Below are 17341 nucleotides of genomic sequence, written 5' to 3'. Positions count from 1 at the left end.
TACAACAAGCAATAAAAGAAGATATTTTAGTGTTACTGCAGCACAAAAATAGTTCACAGTCGATATGGCAAGCATTAGAGAAAAAATTCAAAGGCAGCGCGTCAATGATTAAAAGTAAAACGGCATTGCTAAAGAAAGAGTTTGACATCTTCACAAGGATTAAGGGTGAATCAACAAAGCAGCTTATAGAGAGGTACTGTCATCTGGTGTTAGAGATGAGAAGGTTGGACATCGAGAAGACCCATGAAGAGTGGATAGACAAATTGTGCGATGCACTTCCCTATGAGGAATGGGGAACATATGTGATGATGTTGAAAAATAGTTCGGATTTCGTGAACTATAGTTTGAGTGAATTCATAGAGAAAATTGAAGCTCATGAATTAGAATTGGTGAAAGTCAAGAAGATGAATTCAACGAATATGCCACAGGATGTATCTTTGTATTACAAGAGTAATCCGGTAGTATCGAATGTTCAGAGTCCGAAAATTCAAACTGGTTTTAGTGCAGACAACACTTCATCTGTTACTCCAAATGCTTATCAGTCAAGTCAATCGACTCCTTTTGCCAATTATGAGCCAAATGTCAAAGTCTCAGATCAAAATTCTCCTCAAAGCTCTACTGGGTCAAATCAACAGACAGTTGTGTCCGGAGTGCAGTGTAACATTGCAATTAACATCAAGAATGGAAATGAAATCACCGAAAATGCAGCCAAACAACACATCGCGTTATTGGGATCAGTTCTGGAAGCATATGAAGGGTTGGTTGCTGGTAGGATCGGAAATCCTGATATGACTAAAGAAGATTACGATCAGATCGATCCGGAAGAACTGGAATTGATAGATATTAAGTGGTGTATGGCAAGTTTAGTCCGAAGAGCTCAACGATTTATGGAAATCACCGGTAGAAACAGTTTGTCGGGTCCGGATCAGAAATTAGGGTTCGATAAGACCAAAGTTACATGTTTTAAATGCAAAGAGAAAGGTCATTTCAAGCGTGAATGTCCGAATCGTGAGGTGAAAAATCATCAGAATCCGTTTACCACTGACTATTACAGACAAGCTATATATCATCGCCCAAACCAACAGCCTACAGTTCAAAGACCTCAGATCGAGAACAAACCTGAGAAGGCGTTGATCGTTAACCAAGATGATGAAAAGGTTGTGTCTGGTTTTAGTTGGGACAAATATATTCCAGGAAAAGACGATCAAGCAATGATGGCTGAAGTTGTGGAGATTACTGAGACGAGTAAAGAAGTTACTGAAATTGTTGAGTCTGGCTCTGAGGTGGTTGATAAAGCAGTTACTGAAGCTGTTGAGTCTGTTTCTGAGATCGTGGCTGAAGAGGTTATTAAAGTTGTGGATCAAGAGGTTCCGGAGGTCGTTAAAGATGTTTCTATGGAAGAATCTGCAAAAGCCGTGGAATCTGTATCTGATGTTCTTAGTTTTCAATCTCGACGGGAGGAATTTGTCTACACTATGAAATCAATTTTACCTCCTAACGTTTTTGGTTCTTTTGCAGATTATTTTGAAGATCCAAGAACCGGAACGTGCCCGAGATTCGAAGCAGAGAAAGAAGAAGTCGAGGAGATGATTGATGTATCGAAGGAAATGACTGAAGAAACTCTAAAGGAGATTGCGGATAAAGCACTGATGAGCAAATTAAAAGAGGTAGATTCAGACATTCAGGAGTCAGTCGATAAAATGTCAAGTCTAGAAGAGGAATCTGGAGTCTTAGAAGTCAACATGGTCAAGTCGTCTGAGTCGGAGTCAAATCCTGTTGGTAAAACTTTTTGTGATGATGAGATAATAGTAGAAAAAGTTTCAATCTCTAATACACCGTGTCAACGTTGTTCACAACCATGCACGGAGTGTCTTGAAAAAGACACCATGTATCAGGAACTGAAACAACATGCAGATCTGTTGAAGTTTGACTTAGGGCAAGTAAAAGAGGTACACGACACATTGTCTAGGTCAATAAAAATGATCCAAAATGAAAGTCTTGAAAACGATAAAGCAACCAAGCTGGCATAATCAACTTTATTTGACAAACAAAGAGAAGTGAATTTTCATTTAGACACAATCGCATCTTTGAGAAAAGAGCTTGAGTTGACTAAAATTGAAAATGATAGAATTGATAAGAAATTGATGAGTTATGTGGCATCATCATATGTGTTAGAGCAAATAGTACCACAACAACCACATGCTTCACCTGTCTTCAACAGAGTTCCACCCCCAATGTGGAATCATTATACACAGAAATATCCAGATGGGGTGGAAGCTGCATTAAACATAAAACTAAAAACACTTGAAAATGATTTACCTGATAACATTGATATAACTTTCACTGCGTCTGACACTGACAACGAATCCCAGGTAATCAAAAATGTTATTGATCAGGTGTTGGACGATGATAGTGAGAAATCTGAGAAAGCAAAATCAGTGGAGTCTGATAGTGATTCTGAGGAGGACGGGAACTTTTTAGATCGTTATTTGACAAAAACAGATAAAAGTGTGGATGATGATTCAATTATGGTGGCTTACACTATTGTTGGATCTGACAAACTTCACTCCAACACTGAGTTTCCGCTTCAGAATGTTAAATTTGAGAATGTTCAGAAAGTGTTTAAGCTGATTGAGCTAAGCGTAAATGAGTTAAAGAGAAACGATTTCTTTTCAAAACTAAATAAGTCAGTTGGTTCGTCACGTCCTACTAGTCCAGAAAAGATAGAGGGGGTGGGTAAAAACCAAAACAAGAAAAATCAGTTTAAAAATAAAGGCCTTGGTTTTGAGAAGAAAATGACTAAGAAGTTGGTAAAGTCAAAAGATAGAATCGATGATGTATTTGTTTGTGGACCGAGCACTGAGACTGAAAAAGATTATATTTTTAGTCAAAAGGCCGTGGACGATTTCAATGCAGCGCAGAAGCTAAAAGCAGAAACTGTTAGTAGCACATTTGTCGAGTATGATAAACGGGTATGCTATCGCTGCAATGAAGTCGGCCACATGGCGAAGCAGTGTAAGAAAGTGATCGAAAAACCGGTTGTGATAAAAGCGGTTAAGAAACAAGTGGTTGAGAAACCGAAGGTTGAAAAACCTAAGGATAAAAACAAATATGTGCCAAAACAGACCATTCAAAAACCTCGACCAAAATCACCGGTCGTTGCAAAAGATAAACAGGTGATGGTTTCGTCGATCCGAAATCTCAAACGAGGTGAAAAATTGAAGTCGGAGGATAAGCCGAAATCGACTTTCGAAATTGGCGAGTCTTCTAAGTCCCCCAAGACTTCGATACTTTACCCTAAAGCAAAAACTTTTGAAAATCAGTCATGGATCGTGAAATCTAAACCATCTGGTGAGATTAAAAAGATGGAAAATGTGTTAGAAAATGAGTCACAATGTGTAAAGGATGATGTGGTTAAATGTGAGTTTGTACTCGATCAGTGTTTGTCGGAATTTCCCAAACTTCATAACAATGTGAAACAAGATAAAAAGGAAATTGAGTCAAATGTTACATTTTGCTTCCCGAAAACAACAGAGAAATGCAATGTGGTTTTTGGTACCGTGTCAGAAGTTAAAAAGTCGTGGGCATCATTGTTTAACTGATGTGTTTGTGAATTGATTGCAGGAGCTGCCCAAGTCTGTGCTCTCAAGATGGATAATGGATAGCGGTGCGTCACGGCATATGACGGGATCCTTAGCTCTATTATACGATGTCAAAGCGATTAATGGAAGTTACGTTGAATTTGCTGGTAACCAAGGAGGAAGGATTGTTGGTCAGGGAATGCTCTCGAACGGCATCATATCTTTTGACAAAGTGAATTATACTGTTGAATTGACGAACAATTTGTTAAGTATTTCGCAAATCTGCGACAAAGACTTTAGCGTACACTTTACGAAAACAGAATGTTTGGTTTTAAAACCAGGGTTTAAAGTCCCTGACGAGTTGGTTCTGTTGCGCGCCCCTAGGGTTAATGATCTTTACATCTTAGACATGAGCGCTGCAACACCAACAACTCCACAAAAACAGTGTTTTGTAACAAAAGCTAAAGCAACTGAAAAAGAGTCGATTATGTGGCACAGAAAAATGGGTCATATACACATTCGTAAAATGAACTTTCTGGTGCACAACGATTTGGTAGAAGGTGTGAATGTTAAAAATTTTCATTTATCTAACGATTGTGTTGCATGTAAGAAAGGTAAACAAGTAAGGAAGTCTCATCCGCTAAAGATGATCAACACAATCCGGTTACCTCTCGAGAGATTGCATATGGATCTCTTTGAGCCGGTCAACGTCAAAAGCATCAGTGGAGACTCTTACTGTTTGGTGGTTACAGATGATTATACAAGGTTTTCGTGGGTTGTTTGTTTGGAAAAGAAGGACGAAACATTCGATGCCTTGTTGGTTTTGTTCCCAAAGATGGAAACAGTGTACAAGCTGCCGATCAGAAGAATACGAAGTGATAACGGAACGGAGTTCAAGAATAACAAAATGTACGAGTTCTGCAATGAGAAGGGGATACTACATGAATTCAGTGCACCATACACACCACAACAGAACGGTGTAGCTGAACGAAAGAATAGAACCCTGATCGAGACTGCACGTACAATGTTGGCCGATTCCAAGCTTCCAATTTTCTTCTGGAGTGAAGCAGTGTCAGCAGCTTGCTATACTTTAAATAGAGTTTTGACAGTGAAGAAATATAAAAAGACGTGTTTTGAGTTGTTACATCGCTATAAGCCAAATCTTGAGTTCTTGGAACCTTTTGGTTCTCCGTGTACATTCGAGGCATTGTACGGACGTAAATGCCGGTCACCTCTCTGTTGGGCAGAGGTGGGGGATAGTCAGATTACGGGTCCAGATATTGTAGTGGACGCCACAGAAAAGATTGCACAGATACGACAACGCATGGCGGCAGCACGCGACCGTCAGAAAGCCTACGCGGACAAGCGTAGAAAGCCATTGGAATTTGAGGTCGGGGACCGGGTTTTATTGAAAGTTTCACCCTGGAAGGGTGTGGTTCGATTTGGTAAACGAGGCAAACTGAATCCGCGGTACGTCGGACCATTCGAAATCTTAGAAAAGATTGGCAAGGTAGCCTACAGATTAAACCTACCAGCTGAACTCGGTGCAGTTCACAATGTATTTCACGTATCGAATCTGAAGAAATGCCTATCAGATGAGACCCTTATAGTTCCTTTTAAGGAACTCACTATCGACGAGCGGTTGCAGTTCGTCGAGGAACCAGTTGAAATCACGGACCGGGATGTTAAGGTCCTCAAACACAAGAGAATTCCTCTTGTTCGAGTTCGTTGGAACTCCCAGCGTGGCCCAGAGTATACCTGGGAACGCGAAGACCAGATGAAAGAAAAGTATCCCCAGTTATTCGAGACCAATGCATCCACTTCTGAGGCTGAAGCTACTACTACTGAATTTCGGGACGAAATTCCAAATCAACGGGGGGATGATGTGACACCCCAGGAAAACCAGTGAACGATGTAACTTACCTAGCTTCCTCAGTGAGTGCGTACCAAATTTCGGGACGAAATTTCTTTTAAGTTGGGGATAATGTGACAACTCGAGTTTCTGACTTTCACTTTCGCATTAAATGCGCATTGACTTTGACTGTTTAGTTGTACGCGTTGTGTTTTAATGAAACGTATTGTCATTTTGCCTATATGTGATTACTTGCTGTGGTAGAAAATAATATTAGAATTGTTATTATTAAAACACTTAATCTAGACCACGAAACATGACCTACAGTTCGAAGGATCTCGAAACATATCCTTCGATTCGAAGGATCAACTTTCGGTCCGAAGGATCTCGAAACATATCCTTCGACCAAGGACCCTATCCTTCGACATCTTTCGGCCCAGCCTTTCTAATGGGCTTGGCCCATTTCTGTGATACGTTTAAATACGTGAATGCATGTAGTCGGCAGTCACTTTCAACCCTAGAGCCTTTCTGTGAGTGACGGCAATTTGGAACTCTCGAAGCTTGCTTTAGTTTTCGATTCACCTCGGTTAGTATCCAAGCATTGCATGATTATTTAATTGTTATCCTTGCTAACTGTTAATCGAATACATGATTCATTAGTATATATACATAATGCCTGACCTCATGTTTGAATCCTTGCTTATTGGTGATGTTGATTATGGTAAACGAAAACGAAACAAGTGAACACGGTTTGGTTAGTTTAAACACAAAGATCAAAACCTGCTATCGATTAGGGTTTTTGGTATTCTGTTTGGATTATTAATCAATATTATAGATCGATTGTAGTGAGGAATCGTGCTCGTATGATGCTCGTTATGTAAATGTACTGTTAAGTTTTGGTACCGGTTGTGATTTGTTTGGACATGCATGATCGATGATGATTGTTAAGGATGATGACGGCTGTAGATGATTAGGGTTTCTGTTTCTGTAATTGATTGCGTGATATCCGTAACTGATTGTGATCAAACGTAACTGATATGTGTCGAAGGATACTTGCTACTCGAAACATAGTTGTTGTCGAAAGATGCTTGTTAGTCGAACCATAGTAGTCTTGACCGAAGGATAGCTTTGACCGAACCATAGTAGCATTGACCGAAGGATAGCATTGACCGAAACATAATTAGGTTGACCGAAAGATGACAGTTGGTCGAAAGATGGCATTGGTTCGAAACATAACATTCAGTCCGAAGGATAACTGTGATAACTGTTTGTCGAAAGATCACTAATATACCGAAAGATAAGGGTGGATCGAAAGATATATAATTATGAACATATTTTGAATGTTGGAATGTATGTTTGATTTATTTGGCATGCCATGCTTAGTGATGAATGTTAACATTTGTATTCGTGCGCACTAGCTGATGATTTAATGTGAAATAATACGTGTTGTGCCGATATGCAAACTGACTGTTATGTGAACATTAAATTGCATGCGTATCATTGCGAACATGAACTGATTTGTTATACGTGCATACAATAGGACGTGATTAATTACTTGTGAGTGCATAACCTAGCATACCGAGCAAACCAAGGTGAGTTCACACAGCCAAGGCATGGGTTCCCAGGGTGGGAATGGGTTGGATGATTGTTTGTGCATGCTTAAATGATACTTGTCGAACTGCCTTCGCACACACCCTGGTTGGTAAAGACTATGGTCGCGAACGAACTACTCAACTGCCTTCGCACACACCCTGGTCGGTAAAGACTATGGTCGCGAACGAACTGATCAATTGCCTTCGCACACACCCTGGTCGGTAAAGACTACGGTCGCGAACTAATGAACCTAATCTTCGCACACATGCCTGTGAGGCCGCGATGGAACTGATACGATATGAGACTTAATTGAACGAACGCATTATTACCCAAACTAAACTATTAACTGTGAACTCGCTCAACTAGTTTGTTGATCATTCTGTTACATGCCTTGCAGATCGTTAGGTACTTGGAGCTTGCACTGGAGAAGCGGGTCGTTGTGGACAAGGATCGTGGCTTTTCTGTTGAACTATTATGACACTTAAAAATTGTTAACTACTACTGGATTATTTACTATGCTTCCGCTACATTTTGAAAATATGGTTTTAATTGAACACCTTTCGTGTTGAATGGATGGTTTACTTTTATTTTACTTGATATTAATTGCATGTTCAATATGATTGGTGGCTTGATCCTGGTCAGTCACGCTCCCAAGCGGTAGTACTCCGCGTGTGGGATTTTGGGGGTGTGACAGATTGGTATCAGAGCCATTGGTTATAGAGAACTTGGTTTTAATATGGAAAAACGTTTTTATTAAAACCAGACTATAACCAGAACAGTGCTCTCAACGATCCACAACGACGCTTCGCTCCACGTGCAAGACTCAACTTCCTAGGTAATAAGGTTTATGTTTATTGCCTATATACTAGAATTTGCAAAGAACTTTGCTCGTAGTATGCTTACATTACCTTGCTCACAACTTGTTATTGCATGAGAATACTTATGTGCTTACACTCTTCTGTCATCGCACTATTCGCGAACCCTTCTCACTTATGTTGCCTTTGATGTGAAGATCAATGGCCGCACGAATTACCATGACTCAAGCCCAGCTAGAGGCTCTCGTTGCTGCGGCAGTTGCAGCCGCCCAAGCAGGTAGTATACCCTGCAGTATAGACACTAGGATCTTTAGATCCTACATTAATTCTCGTACTTAACTTTGCCCTATTCGTACACAATAGGTCAACCCGCTCAGCAACAACCTGGGTGCACCTTCAAGAATTTTATGGAATGTCGTCCTAGCTCGTTCAGTGGCACGGAAGGAGCAGTTGGACTCCTCCACTGGTTTGAAAAGCTCGAGTCGGTTTTCGAAATGTGTGAATGCCCTGAGGCTCGCAGGGTGAAGTTCGCCACTGGCACACTTGAAGGGATTGCGCTCACTTGGTGGAACGCACAAGTGCAGATCTTAGGGTTGGCAGCTGCTAACGCCACACCCTGGAATGATTTCAAAGAACTGATCAAGAGGGAATACTGCACTAGAAAAGACATTCACAAGTTGGAGGACGAGTTGTATAACTTGAAAATGGTTGGTTCGGAAATCGAAGCTTACACCAAGAGATCAAATGAGTTGGCTGTGTTATGTCCAACTATGGTGGACCCTCCATACAAGCGTATTGAGTTGTATCTCAAAGGTTTGGCACCAGAAATACAGAGCCACGTTACCTCAGCTAACCTCAACAACATCCAGGAAATCCAGCGTCTCGCTCATCGCATCACCGATCAGGCAGTGGATCAGAACAAACTGCCAAAGCGTATCAGTGCTACTGCTGCCACTACAGCTGCTACTTCTGCTACACCCAGCGACAACAAGAGAAAATGGGATGGGGATTCCAGCAGGGGATCAGTGTCTGTTCAGTCCCAAACTCAGCAACGTCGCACCAACGATTACCAGAGTCCGAGTCAGCAATCATCGGGAAGTCAGGGACAACGAGGTTATCAGGGAAATCATCCGTGGTGTAACAGGTGCAACAAACACCACAGTGGAAGGTGTCGGAAAGATCGCTGTCAAAGATGCCACAAGATGGGCCATGAGGCCAAAGATTGTAGAAGCGCGCGACCAGTAAACCAGAACCAGCAACTCCCACCGCCAGCTCCACAGAATCAGCAGCAGCAGCCACAGCGTGGAAATCGGGGATGTTTTCAGTGTGGGGCTGAAGGTCATTACAAACGCGATTGCCCTCAGTTGAACCAGAATCGCAACAACAACAACAACAACCAGGGCAACGGAAATAACAACAATCAGGGTAATGGTAACAACAACAACGGGGGAAACAACAACAACAACGGCAATGAAGCTCGTGGTCGTGCTTTTGTGTTGGGTCGAGGAGATGCAGTGAATGATCCCAATGTGGTTATGGGTAAGTTTCTTCTCGACGATATTTATGTTACTGTCTTATTTGATTCGGGTGCAGATACAAGTTATATGTCATTGAAAATGAGTAAATTATTAAAACGTACACCAACACCTCTAGACACCAAACACGTCGTAGAACTAGCCAATGGTAAAAGTGTAGAAGCCGCACAGGTAGTCAAGGGTTGTAGTATTGTTCTAGCGGGTCAGACTTTCTCGATTGATCTCATACCCATAGTTTTGGGTAGTTTCGACGTCGTCATTGGTATGGATTGGTTATCCCAACATCATGCGGAGATCTTATGCAAAGAAAAAGTTATTCGTATTCCTCGCTCCAGACAGGAACCTCTCGAAGTACAAGGTGACAAGAGTGGTGTTGTGGTTGGCATCATCTCTTACTTAAAGGCGCAGAAATGTTTACGAAAGGGACATACTGCCATTCTGGCACTTGTCACTGACGCATCAGCAAAGGAAAAGAAGCTGGAGGATATACCAGTTGTGCGTGATTTTCCTCAAGTGTTTCCTGAAGATTTACCTGGTTTACCTCCTCATCGTCAAGTCGAGTTTCAGATTGAGTTAGCTCCTGGAGCAGCACCAATAGCCCGCGCACCGTATCGTTTAGCTCCAACCGAACTGGAAGAACTGTCGAAGCAGTTACAAGAGCTCTTGGAAAAGGGCTTTATTCGTCCAAGCTCTTCGCCTTGGGGAGCTCCAGTGTTATTTGTGAAAAAGAAGGATGGCACTTTCAGAATGTGCATCGATTATCGCGAGCTGAACAAGGTCACAGTGAAGAACCGTTATCCTCTTCCGCGCATAGATGACCTATTCGACCAGTTGCAAGGGTCGTGTTACTATTCCAAGATTGATTTAAGGTCAGGATATCATCAGCTGAGAGTCCGGGATGAGGACGTCTCCAAAACCGCTTTCAGAACTCGCTACGGTCATTACGAGTTTCTTGTCATGCCATTCGGGCTTACGAACGCGCCTGCAGTCTTCATGGATCTTATGAACAGGGTGTGCAAACCGTATCTTGATAAGTTTGTTATCGTCTTCATCGACGACATTTTGATTTACTCCAAGAGTCAAGAGGAGCACGAGCAGCACTTACGTCTGATCTTGGAACTTCTTCGAAAAGAGCAACTGTACGCAAAGTTTTCAAAATGCGACTTCTGGCTTCGTGAAGTCCACTTCTTAGGCCATGTGGTGAACAAGGATGGGATTCATGTCGATCCATCCAAGGTTGATTCGATCAGAAACTGGCCAGCACCGCGTACACCGACAGAAATACGCCAATTCTTGGGTTTGGCAGGTTACTACAGGCGATTTATTAAAGACTTCTCAAAGATCGCGCAACCACTTACTATGCTAACACAGAAAGGTGTCGTTTACAGATGGGGTAATACGCAAGAGACCGCTTTTCAGTACTTAAAGGATAGGCTTTGCAGCGCACCTATTCTTTCATTGCCAGAGGGCACAGATGACTTCGTGGTATACTGTGATGCATCCATCCAGGGTCTTGGATGTGTGTTGATGCAACGTGATAAAGTGATAGCCTACGCTTCTCGGCAACTCAAGGTTCATGAACGGAACTATACGACGCACGATTTAGAGCTGGGAGCTGTTGTTTTCGCGCTTAAGATATGGCGACACTACCTGTACGGTACCAGGTGCACGATTTACACCGATCACAGGAGTCTCGAGCATATTCTTAAGCAAAAGGATTTGAATATGCGTCAACGGAGATGGGTTGAACTTCTAAACGACTATGAATGCGCCATCAAGTATCATCCAGGCAAGGCCAATGTTGTGGCTGATGCCCTCAGTCGGAAAGACACTCTACCTAAGCGCGTGCGAGCGCTACAGCTTACTATTCAGTCCAGTCTTCCTGCACAGATACGAGCTGCTCAGTTAGAAGCACTGAAACCTGAAAACGTCAAAGCTGAAGCCTTACGCGGCTCAAGGCAACGCATGGAACAAAAGGAAGACGGCGCCTACTATGTAACGGGGCGTATTTGGGTCCCACTTTATGGCGGTTTACGCGAACTTGTAATGGATGAAGCTCACAAGTCTCGCTATTCGGTACATCCAGGGTCGGATAAAATGTACCACGACATCAGCACTACTTATTGGTGGCCTAGTATGAAGGCTCACATCGCTACGTACGTTGGAAAATGCTTAACCTGTGCGAGAGTCAAGGTTGAATATCAGAAACCAGCAGGTCTACTTCAGCAGCCTAAGATACCGCAATGGAAATGGGAAGAAATTTCCATGGATTTTGTTACAGGTCTACCTAGATCCCAGCGTGGGAATGACACTATTTGGGTGATCGTTGATCGACTCACAAAGTCTGCTCACTTCTTGGCTATCAAAGAAACGGATAAGTTTTCTACTTTAGCAGACATTTACTTGAAAGAAGTTGTTTCGAGGCACGGAGTGCCCACCTCTATTATTTCGGATCGCGATGCACGATTCACGTCAGAGCTTTGGCAAGCGATGCACAAATCCTTCGGCTCACGATTAGACATGAGCACAGCATATCACCCTCAGACGGATGGGCAGTCTGAGCGAACTATCCAAACTCTTGAAGACATGCTTCGAGCGTGTGTCGTCGATTTCGGCAACGGCTGGGAAAAGCACCTCCCTTTAGTGGAGTTTTCATACAATAACAGCTACCATACCAGCATTCAAGCCGCTCCATTCGAGGCATTGTACGGACGTAAATGCCGGTCACCTCTCTGTTGGGCAGAGGTGGGGGATAGTCAGATTACGGGTCCAGATATTGTAGTGGACGCCACAGAAAAGATTGCACAGATACGACAACGCATGGCGGCAGCACGCGACCGTCAGAAAGCCTACGCGGACAAGCGTAGAAAGCCATTGGAATTTGAGGTCGGGGACCGGGTTTTATTGAAAGTTTCACCCTGGAAGGGTGTGGTTCGATTTGGTAAACGAGGCAAACTGAATCCGCGGTACGTCGGACCATTCGAAATCTTAGAAAAGATTGGCAAGGTAGCCTACAGATTAAACCTACCAGCTGAACTCGGTGCAGTTCACAATGTATTTCACGTATCGAATCTGAAGAAATGCCTATCAGATGAGACCCTTATAGTTCCTTTTAAGGAACTCACTATCGACGAGCGGTTGCAGTTCGTCGAGGAACCAGTTGAAATCACGGACCGGGATGTTAAGGTCCTCAAACACAAGAGAATTCCTCTTGTTCGAGTTCGTTGGAACTCCCAGCGTGGCCCAGAGTATACCTGGGAACGCGAAGACCAGATGAAAGAAAAGTATCCCCAGTTATTCGAGACCAATGCATCCACTTCTGAGGCTGAAGCTACTACTACTGAATTTCGGGACGAAATTCCAAATCAACGGGGGGATGATGTGACACCCCAGGAAAACCAGTGAACGATGTAACTTACCTAGCTTCCTCAGTGAGTGCGTACCAAATTTCGGGACGAAATTTCTTTTAAGTTGGGGATAATGTGACAACTCGAGTTTCTGACTTTCACTTTCGCATTAAATGCGCATTGACTTTGACTGTTTAGTTGTACGCGTTGTGTTTTAATGAAACGTATTGTCATTTTGCCTATATGTGATTACTTGCTGTGGTAGAAAATAATATTAGAATTGTTATTATTAAAACACTTAATCTAGACCACGAAACATGACCTACAGTTCGAAGGATCTCGAAACATATCCTTCGATTCGAAGGATCAACTTTCGGTCCGAAGGATCTCGAAACATATCCTTCGACCAAGGACCCTATCCTTCGACATCTTTCGGCCCAGCCTTTCTAATGGGCTTGGCCCATTTCTGTGATACGTTTAAATACGTGAATGCATGTAGTCGGCAGTCACTTTCAACCCTAGAGCCTTTCTGTGAGTGACGGCAATTTGGAACTCTCGAAGCTTGCTTTAGTTTTCGATTCACCTCGGTTAGTATCCAAGCATTGCATGATTATTTAATTGTTATCCTTGCTAACTGTTAATCGAATACATGATTCATTAGTATATATACATAATGCCTGACCTCATGTTTGAATCCTTGCTTATTGGTGATGTTGATTATGGTAAACGAAAACGAAACAAGTGAACACGGTTTGGTTAGTTTAAACACAAAGATCAAAACCTGCTATCGATTAGGGTTTTTGGTATTCTGTTTGGATTATTAATCAATATTATAGATCGATTGTAGTGAGGAATCGTGCTCGTATGATGCTCGTTATGTAAATGTACTGTTAAGTTTTGGTACCGGTTGTGATTTGTTTGGACATGCATGATCGATGATGATTGTTAAGGATGATGACGGCTGTAGATGATTAGGGTTTCTGTTTCTGTAATTGATTGCGTGATATCCGTAACTGATTGTGATCAAACGTAACTGATATGTGTCGAAGGATACTTGCTACTCGAAACATAGTTGTTGTCGAAAGATGCTTGTTAGTCGAACCATAGTAGTCTTGACCGAAGGATAGCTTTGACCGAACCATAGTAGCATTGACCGAAGGATAGCATTGACCGAAACATAATTAGGTTGACCGAAAGATGACAGTTGGTCGAAAGATGGCATTGGTTCGAAACATAACATTCAGTCCGAAGGATAACTGTGATAACTGTTTGTCGAAAGATCACTAATATACCGAAAGATAAGGGTGGATCGAAAGATATATAATTATGAACATATTTTGAATGTTGGAATGTATGTTTGATTTATTTGGCATGCCATGCTTAGTGATGAATGTTAACATTTGTATTCGTGCGCACTAGCTGATGATTTAATGTGAAATAATACGTGTTGTGCCGATATGCAAACTGACTGTTATGTGAACATTAAATTGCATGCGTATCATTGCGAACATGAACTGATTTGTTATACGTGCATACAATAGGACGTGATTAATTACTTGTGAGTGCATAACCTAGCATACCGAGCAAACCAAGGTGAGTTCACACAGCCAAGGCATGGGTTCCCAGGGTGGGAATGGGTTGGATGATTGTTTGTGCATGCTTAAATGATACTTGTCGAACTGCCTTCGCACACACCCTGGTTGGTAAAGACTATGGTCGCGAACGAACTACTCAACTGCCTTCGCACACACCCTGGTCGGTAAAGACTATGGTCGCGAACGAACTGATCAATTGCCTTCGCACACACCCTGGTCGGTAAAGACTACGGTCGCGAACTAATGAACCTAATCTTCGCACACATGCCTGTGAGGCCGCGATGGAACTGATACGATATGAGACTTAATTGAACGAACACATTATTACCCAAACTAAACTATTAACTGTGAACTCGCTCAACTAGTTTGTTGATCATTCTGTTACATGCCTTGCAGATCGTTAGGTACTTGGAGCTTGCACTGGAGAAGCGGGTCGTTGTGGACAAGGATCGTGGCTTTTCTGTTGAACTATTATGACACTTAAAAATTGTTAACTACTACTGGATTATTTACTATGCTTCCGCTACATTTTGAAAATATGGTTTTAATTGAACACCTTTCGTGTTGAATGGATGGTTTACTTTTATTTTACTTGATATTAATTGCATGTTCAATATGATTGGTGGCTTGATCCTGGTCAGTCACGCTCCCAAGCGGTAGTACTCCGCGTGTGGGATTTTGGGGGTGTGACAGAAGCGTTGACTGAAGACAGCTGGGTTAATGCAATGCAGGAAGAGCTGCAACAATTTGAGAAACTGGGCGTCTGGAGACTGGTCGATCTGCCGAAGAATCAGAAGCTGATAAAAACAAAATGGGTGTTTAAATGTAAACGTGATGATAGAGGAGTCGTGGTTAGGAACAAAGCACGTCTCGTGGTCCAGGGCTTCAGCCAGCAGGAGGGTATAGACTATGAAGAGGTTTATGCGCCGGTAGCAAGGCTTGAAGCAATCCGCATTTTTCTAGCCTTTGCTTCATGGAAAGATTTCAAAGTCTATCAACTCGACGTTAAATCAGCATTCCTGTATGGCAAGATCCGAGAAGAAGTTTACGTGGGGCAACCACCGGGGTTTGCAGATCCGCTAAACAGAGACAAGGTGTATTTGCTGGATAAAGCTTTATACGGTCTCCACCAGGCGCCGAGAGCCTGGTATGAGACGCTTTCGACCTACTTACTGGACAACGGGTTCACAAGAGGAACAGTAGATAGCACCTTGTTCACAAAAGAAGTAGCTGGCCACTTGCTGATTGTGCAGATCTATGTCGACGATATCATTTTTGGTTCCACCAACGACAAGTTATGCAAAGAGTTTGAAGTTGTGATGAAGAAGAAATTTGAAATGAGTTCGATGGGGGAGATGAAATTCTTCCTCGGGTTACAAGTTGAACAATTACCCGACGGAATTTTCATTCATCAACCGAAGTATGTAAAGGACGTGCTGGATAAGTTTGACATGACAGACTGCAGTCCTGCATCAACCCCTCTCGCACAAAATCATGGTATCTGTCCGGATGAACAAGGTGTGAAGATGGATGAAACATTATACAGATCGATCATCGGATCGTTGATGTATCTTACAGCTTCCCGGCCCGACATCATGTATCCGACATGTTTGTGCGCTCGATATCAGTCAAACCCGAAGCAATCACACCTGACGATCGTCAAACGCATTTTACGGTATTTGAAGGGTTGCCCAAGCATCGGCTTGTGGTACCCTCGTTCAGGTGATTTTACATTATCTGGTTTTGCTGATTCAGACTTCGGTAGTTGCAAGCAGAATGCTAAGTCCACCACTGCTGGGTGCCAGTTCTTCGGAACTCGGCTTGTTACCTGGCAGTGCAAGAAGCAAACTGTAGTCGCGCTCTCAACTTGTGAGGCTGAGTACGTCTCAGCCTCTAGCTGTTGTTCTCAGATTCTCTGGATTCAACAGCAGATGCGCGATTTTGGTCTGCAATTCTTGGATACACCGATATTTGTGGACAATGAAGCGGCCATCAATGTTAGGAAAAATCCGGTTCACCACTCAAAAAAAAAAACACATAGAAATCCGTCACCATTTTATTCGAGATTGTTACGAAAAGAAATTAATACGGATTGAACATGTGAGCACCGATGATCAGAAAGCTGATTTTTACACGAAACCGTTTGATAAAAAGAGATTTTATTATCTTTTAAGGTTAAATGGGTTAAAAAATCTGCAATCTGGGAGGGTTATCGAGTGTGAAGCCGAGCTGGGCGGCGATCTGACTTGAACCGTATCGAGTTGTCAACTTTTGTTTGTACAGTTGTATTTCCTGCTTTTCGTTAAAAACAAAAACACAAAAATATGTTTTAGTTTTAGGGGGAGATATTCGCAGAAAAATACAAAAACATGATAAAATCATAAAAATCCAAAAACATTAAAAAATGCAAAAAGAGCTGTGTAGTATAGGGGAAATGATAGTACATCAGCTAGACAGGCACAGTACGCTAAAGATATGTAATGAAAAATGCAATTAAGCAGTCTCGCTAAAGATGTGCCGGTAGGTTCTTACAGATTTAGTAGATCGGTTTGGGATATAAACTAAATTTAACTTGCGTTTTCGTGGGAAACACCTCCAGGATATATAGGTAACCCCTGAAATCCTGTTTGAAAGGTCCCGTATTCTGAGATACTAGGTCTTTATACTCGGTGATATCTGGGGTATTATCCCGGGACTTCCGCTGTATGGAAATACTGACCTAGTCCCCGGATAATACTTTTTGCAAAAAGCTTTGAAACATAAGCTTCACCCTCAGCATGCTGATAAAACAATAAAATTGATAGTCGCTGCTGTTGAAATGCAAAAGATTCTCTAAAGGGGACCCACTGAAAAGTCGAGCCGTCATCTCTCTGCTGAACGGAAGTTCTGACCTGAGCTCTCACGGTTTCGCATTCACCCCCAACAGATATCAGCTGTGGTATATTCACCTGTAAGACTGAATACTGGGATCCGGATACGGGAGTATATACTGAGGTGGGAACACACGTTGACGTTTAAGTCTT

This window comes from Helianthus annuus, chromosome 17, assembly GCF_002127325.2.
Source record: "Helianthus annuus cultivar XRQ/B chromosome 17, HanXRQr2.0-SUNRISE, whole genome shotgun sequence".
Taxonomy (NCBI): domain Eukaryota; kingdom Viridiplantae; phylum Streptophyta; class Magnoliopsida; order Asterales; family Asteraceae; genus Helianthus; species Helianthus annuus.
This window is presented reverse-complemented; position numbering follows the sequence as displayed.